This window comes from Anomalospiza imberbis, chromosome 19, assembly GCF_031753505.1.
Source record: "Anomalospiza imberbis isolate Cuckoo-Finch-1a 21T00152 chromosome 19, ASM3175350v1, whole genome shotgun sequence".
Taxonomy (NCBI): domain Eukaryota; kingdom Metazoa; phylum Chordata; class Aves; order Passeriformes; family Viduidae; genus Anomalospiza; species Anomalospiza imberbis.
The window spans coordinates 11,064,439-11,070,415 of record NC_089699.1 but is presented as its reverse complement, the minus strand read 5'-3'; the positions used below and the strand labels follow the sequence as shown (position 1 = coordinate 11,070,415).

The 5,977-nt window shown below is 45.8% G+C and overlaps 1 long non-coding RNA gene across 1 annotated transcript; it reads left to right on the top strand.

Annotated features, from left to right (window-relative positions):
• Positions 1-3,991: 3,991 nt before the first annotated feature.
• On the top strand, positions 3,992-5,645 carry LOC137485264 (uncharacterized). Its single transcript, XR_011005244.1, has 2 exons — positions 3,992-4,126; positions 4,163-5,645. It is a non-coding gene; the product is annotated as an uncharacterized lncRNA (long non-coding RNA).
• Positions 5,646-5,977: the final 332 nt, after the last annotated feature.

The following is a 5,977-nucleotide window of genomic DNA, read 5'->3' as shown; positions in this document are numbered from 1 at the left end:
GTGAAACATGGCCAAATCTGTTTGCCTAAATAACTGTATTTCCTCTGTGAAGCAGCTATTTATTCATCAGAAACTACAGCAAAGTACCACAGGGCTTCAATAAAATAAATCAATAAATTTGCCTGCAAAATGTATTTCCTGCTCTGATTTTATTCCACATATGTGTCTGACGTACAATTTCTGTTGGATTGAACGTACCACATTAAACTGTTCTGGACAGGAGCTGTGCACTGAGAGCAGCTGATAACAGTGCAAGGCATTTCAGCAAACCTCCCCTGCAGTGAGAGACTCCTTGCAGGCATTCACAGAATTACTTGTACTTGAAGAGAAATTTCTTTTTCTTTTTTTTTTTCCCTTTTCCCTGTTGGGATCTCACCCTACACCCTTTGCTCTGTGCTGCCTCAGGTCAGTTCTTTGTGGGCAGTGGTAACACTGTCACCAAACCAGATGCTCTGCACCTTTCCAAGGATGGGCAAAGCAGTATCACTGGTGGCTGAGGCTTAGTTCATTTGCTCTTACCTGTTTTTCAGAGAAAAAATTGGGTGCATGTGAGGACCAAGGTGTTTTATTTCAGCAGGATCTATCTTTATGTTCATGATGCTTAGCACAGACTGAGGATGGCAACCTGAAGGAAGTCTGGGGCAGTGCTTAACAGCAGTAGAAGGTGAGGATATCACCTGAGACTGAGTCTGAAAAAAACCCATAACTGCCTGCATATACTTTTCAAAACACTTTTATTTTAGGTATTTCTGCTTTTTTCCCAAGCTACATTGGAGGTGTTAAGTGGCACTGAACTTTAAAAAGAAAAAAAATTCAATATAGTCAGATTTGTTCTCGAAGTCTTAGTGGCTTGGTGTGGGCACTAAGAAATGCACTTTGGTCTGCTGACAATGTCCTCAAGTGTTAAAGAGGGACCAGCAGGGCTGGATCACACTGCAGGATGTGCACAAGGGAACCTGCATGTGAGCCCAAGTGACCCTACAGACCTCTGCTGCACCAGTCTTCCTCTGACAGGCAGTGTGGCAACTGGGGGAGCTGTCTGGGAACAGATCTGACAAAAACACCACCAAACCATGGTGCTCTCCTGTTTCCCATGGGCAGTCACACACATGGAGGGTTTTGTCCACGGAAGCCAGGATAAGCAGGCAACTTGCAGCTTGCCACAAGGGACAAGACACAAGGTTATAAAGCCCTGGAACAGCTTCTTAGACATTTCTATAGGCAGAGTTCCCACAGCACGTAAGAAAAAGATCAATTCATCAGGGTCTGGGCTGCAGGATGAACTGCAGGAGCTGTTCTGTGCTCATCCTCTGTTAGAAGTTCTGACTTGTCCTTCTGACCTTAAAATCCATGGGTGGGTTCTCTTCACAGTAGCAGAGCTGAGGTAGGAAGAGGCTGGGGAGGCATATTTCAGTATTTCAGGGCAAAAAAATGTGTTTATTTTAACATATTAACATCCTTCTTTAAAGTGTTGATACTAAAGATAAAAATTGTAACAGAAACTCATCCAAAAAAGTTACAAATCTCCATTCCTGATCCTCCTGTTTTCATCACGAAGAATATTCCACAGTAGTAGAGTGTTGCTTTGCAGCCTGTTAGCAGAAGAGGTGATTGGGTCAGTTGACTTGTAGGTGTCAGAATCAGAAACAGATTAAGCTAATTCCATCCACCCATCTTGCCAAGGAAACATGCAAGCCCTTTCATCTCGTTTCAGTATCCAAAGAAGACAGAGAGTTGCTGCATACAGAAGTCCTTGTGGAGAGGAGCAGCAGATCTGGGGTTTCCTATGATGAGGCAGTCTCAGAAATCAAAGGTGTCAAAGCAGGAAGTCCTGACACAAACAGTTCCAAAAGTGTCACATTCCTGGAATCAGCTGGCACAAAGGACACTCCTGGACAGTTCTGTGGGGCCTTGAGCAGCCCAGGTTTCTTTGTTCCCTTCGGGTTGAACAGTACCCATCCTTCACTGATAGTGGTGCCTTCCTTGTGCCCATTGTCTGCCTTATCTGTCACACAGTCACTGGGACAAGGACTGTCCTTTAGGACTTGCTTACACAGCAGCTGCAATAGCTACAGCAGGATGACTCCATGTGAACACTCATTCCACAGCCACGGGATCAGCTCCTGGTTCATACCATACCTTAAGAGGAGCAGCCTCAGTGTGTCAGTGTGCTTTACAAAGTTAAGCAAGACCTGGGACTCAGCTCAGGGTTTCTAGTCACTTCTCCTTTATAAAGAATTCAGCTTTAAGAAAAGCAGTTGAAATGCTCCTGAGAATGACAAATAACAAATAAGTAAATCTTGCTCCAGAGCCATAAAACCCAGTTAAAAAAAAAGCATGCACTCTTAATCTATTGGCATGGGCATATAAAGCAGAATTAGTTGATAATCATATCAATTCATTGACAAAAATGCTAAAGCCTTTTCAGAAAGGTAATGAATAAGTAATCCACACAGACAATGTGAAAGGACTGCTGCTGCTGTGGGGCCAGGAAGCCATTAATTTGTCTATCCATACCCCTAGAGTTATTAAAGGATAAAAGCTTTGAACATTGCTGCAGAGTTCAATGAAAATAAAAACTTTTACTCAGCATACAGAAGCTCTCAGAAATGGAAATAAAGTATTAGAATGCATGAAGATGGCAAATAATTGAATATTATGGTTCTGTCTAACAAATTGCTTCTTTGCACACAATTACTTCATCATGGTCTGATCTGAAATATGAGAGCAAGAATAAAGCTCAGAGAAGGATGCTGTGGATGACCAGAGGCCTGCAATGAGTTTGCTGAAAGAAGGGTAAAACAGAACTGGGAGGGGATGAATGGTTTGGGTAAGGGCTCTTTCTGTGGGGATGAATGGTTTGGGTAAGGGCTCTTTCTGTGGGCTTGGGGTGCATCTCTTTAGTTGCATTTATTTCTGGTGGGGGGAAACGTCAGACAGACACAACAGGGAGTAAAAGCACTTGGCTTGTTTAATTTCTCCGTCTTTGTGCTCCAGTTCTCATGCCCTGAGCATCATAAGAAGCACATGCTCCACACCACAGGTCACAACACCACATCCTTGTAGTTCTGCTCCAACAGAAACACTGGCCCCAGGCTGACACCCTGCTCCGACCTGCCAGCCCTCCTTCCCGAGGGCCGTCTGCCCTCGAGCTCTCCTTCAGGCCTCCCCGTGCCACAGTTGACTATTGCAAGAACAATAAGGATTTTTAGGGGCATTATGACTGGGTTAGTAAAACACAGCTGCCCCTGAAAGTCCCTCATTTTTCTTGCTGCCGCTCAGCCGGTCCCCAGGAGGGCAGGGTCTGACAGGGTCCATTCTCTCCAGTGTGGCACACACGGCTCTGCTGATGTGCCCAGAAGTGCCCCAGCCCCAGCACCCAGCCCACATGGCAGGGGAAGGTGTGCAACTGCTTTGCCATGCCTGTGGGCTCCTCCTAAGTGAACGTCGTGCTGAGTTTCAGCGGAATGCCAGATGGCTCCTCTGTCACTCGCAAGGATGCCACCAAACGGAGCCTGGCACAGCTCGCTGCAGGCAGCCCTGGAACACCCCAGCCAGAGGGGCAAAAGGCAGGATTACCTTGTTCTGTGGGTACTCCTTGTTCTGGCACCCATGTGAGCAGTGGTCTTTGGCCAGGAGAAGTGGAGACCACAGGGCTGACTGGCCCCACACATCCCACACTGGGTCATACCCTGCAACCCCAGGGGCACTTGGAGCTCCCCTGGGGACTCACAGCACTCACGTCCCAGTAGGAAAGTTCACACCCATCTGCAGCAGCAGTTGCCTTTTATTTATTAAAAGGCTGAGAATTTTAGGGAATTACTTCTGATTTCTTAACAACTTTCAGCTAAAGTAATATCTGGAGAAGATCTATACATTTCCAACTAAAAAGGGCTAAGTATTTGGCTGGGAATTTACAACCCTCATTCACAAGTCCCAGCCTTGCAAGTTCCTAAGGCAAGAAGTAATACTTTCATTTCAATTGATCAGTATTTTGATGGCAGTGGACTCAACAGAAACTACAGGCAGATTCCCACAATTCTGCTGTTGTTTCCCCATGAATTCTGCCTGTAGAGAGCTGAGGTGTTCCCATCCCATAATGGGCTTGCAAGTGTCCCCATTACATGTGGGGTTTGCTTTCTGGAACAAGTCCCTTGAGAAGGACTTTGTGACATGCTCAAGGACTTCCAGGAGAGTTTGTGTCAAAGCAGGGAACCCCTCAGCACTCTCAGGGCTTTTCTTCTTTTCTTTCCCCTTGTAGAAAAAGCATCACATTGGTGCCTCAGCAAGGGACCCTTTGCCAGCATCATGATTGCAGGTGCTGCCATTCACACAAGCCATCTCCTGGGACATACACGCAGCTGGTGTGACCAGGGATGCTTGGGGAGTCACAAAGGTCCCAGCCCTGTGCAACACAAGACAAATATCCTCACCCATCCCACATGGGATGGCACTCCATGGTAACAGACAATCTGGCATCCAAAAAACCCAGAGACCCACTCAGAACTGCACAGAGCCACACCTTATTTTCATTTACAATTTCTTCTGTAAGTCAACTGAAAGCAAACCCTATGCCCTGATATGGTAATAAAACATGAGCCATGATTCAGATCCAAATATTATTTGCATCTTTGAGAAAGTTACAACAGCAATTTAACAATAATAATAATAAAAAAAGGCAGCAGCCCTCTAAATGCTAATGATGTTGGTGTCCTAAATGAAGCATAAAAGCCAGAGCCCGCGAGAAGCAGGGCATGAGTCAAAGCATCAGCAGTCCCACATTGAAAGCAGCACTCCTGGCTGCTTCATTCATTTAGGGAATCAATTCCTTCAGAATGAGCATCAAGTAGCTTTTAGGATTAAAATGAAAATGAGATGCATGTTGTTATTATTTGCAAAAGTTTTTTGTTTTTATTTTCTTCTCCTTGGATTGACAATAAACAACTCTTTCTAGCTGAGGGGAGCCCCAGGCAGGACCAGGTCCCTGCAGCACTGGCTGCTGTACCACTACAGAAGAAAAGCTGATGAGCCCCTGCCCCAGGGAGAGCACAACCTCCCCGGCAGCCAGGACCCCACCACGAGCAGGCAGAGCAGACCCAGAGCACTGAAAGGCAGTAACTGGAGTTGTTGCAGCCTGGGCAGGCTGTTTCACCCCCAATTTTAAATTACTGGCATTGGGTCATTGGCAGAATTGAGTGAAGATGGATATGTGCTGAAGGGGAACACCCTCCACAGAGGTTTTGCATGCTTCCTCTTGCATTGCAAAGCCAGCACCAGGTTGTGCACTACAAGAAGAGTGAATATTGCCTAAGCTGCTCTTGGCTCCCTGCTGCCCCCGTCCCACTTCTAGATAAAGCACAATCAGATTCTGATGATCAAAGCACACATCTCTAGGTTACACTGATGTTAACTCAAATTATTTTTGTTGTGCTGTATCTGAAACTTAGAAAATGCAAGAGCAGAACAAAGCCAAAGTGAAGGTAGAAAATAATTGCAGTTTCTAGAATTCTTCCAGCTTTAGTCATGGAAGGGGATTGTTAGAAATGGACAAAAGGCTGTTTCCCTTAATTTTTTTTAAGTGTGAATTTTGTCTTGACAGTTTCCTTTCAGAAACAAAAATTGAAAACAAATTGTCCCATACAAAACAAAGGGACAGATCCTCAGCTGGAATGGACTGGTATTACCAAGTGAGTAACACCCACTCACAGGAGAGATTCTGAGCCTTTTAAACAGCAGCTGCTGATCCTGCTGTGCCCAGACAAGAGCTTCAGCCTCCGGGTTTAGATGGCAGCAGTGCTGGATCTACATAGCTTGGAAAAGACGAAAGGGCTGCCTTCAGAGCAGCTGAAAGTACACCAAGGCTCTGAGGACTCTGTACACTTCCCAAACCTGGAGCTGACTCGAGGTGCATGAGCCAGTGGACACAACACCAAGGGAGCAACCCGTATCAGCATGGCCCTGAAATTAATGAGCTGCT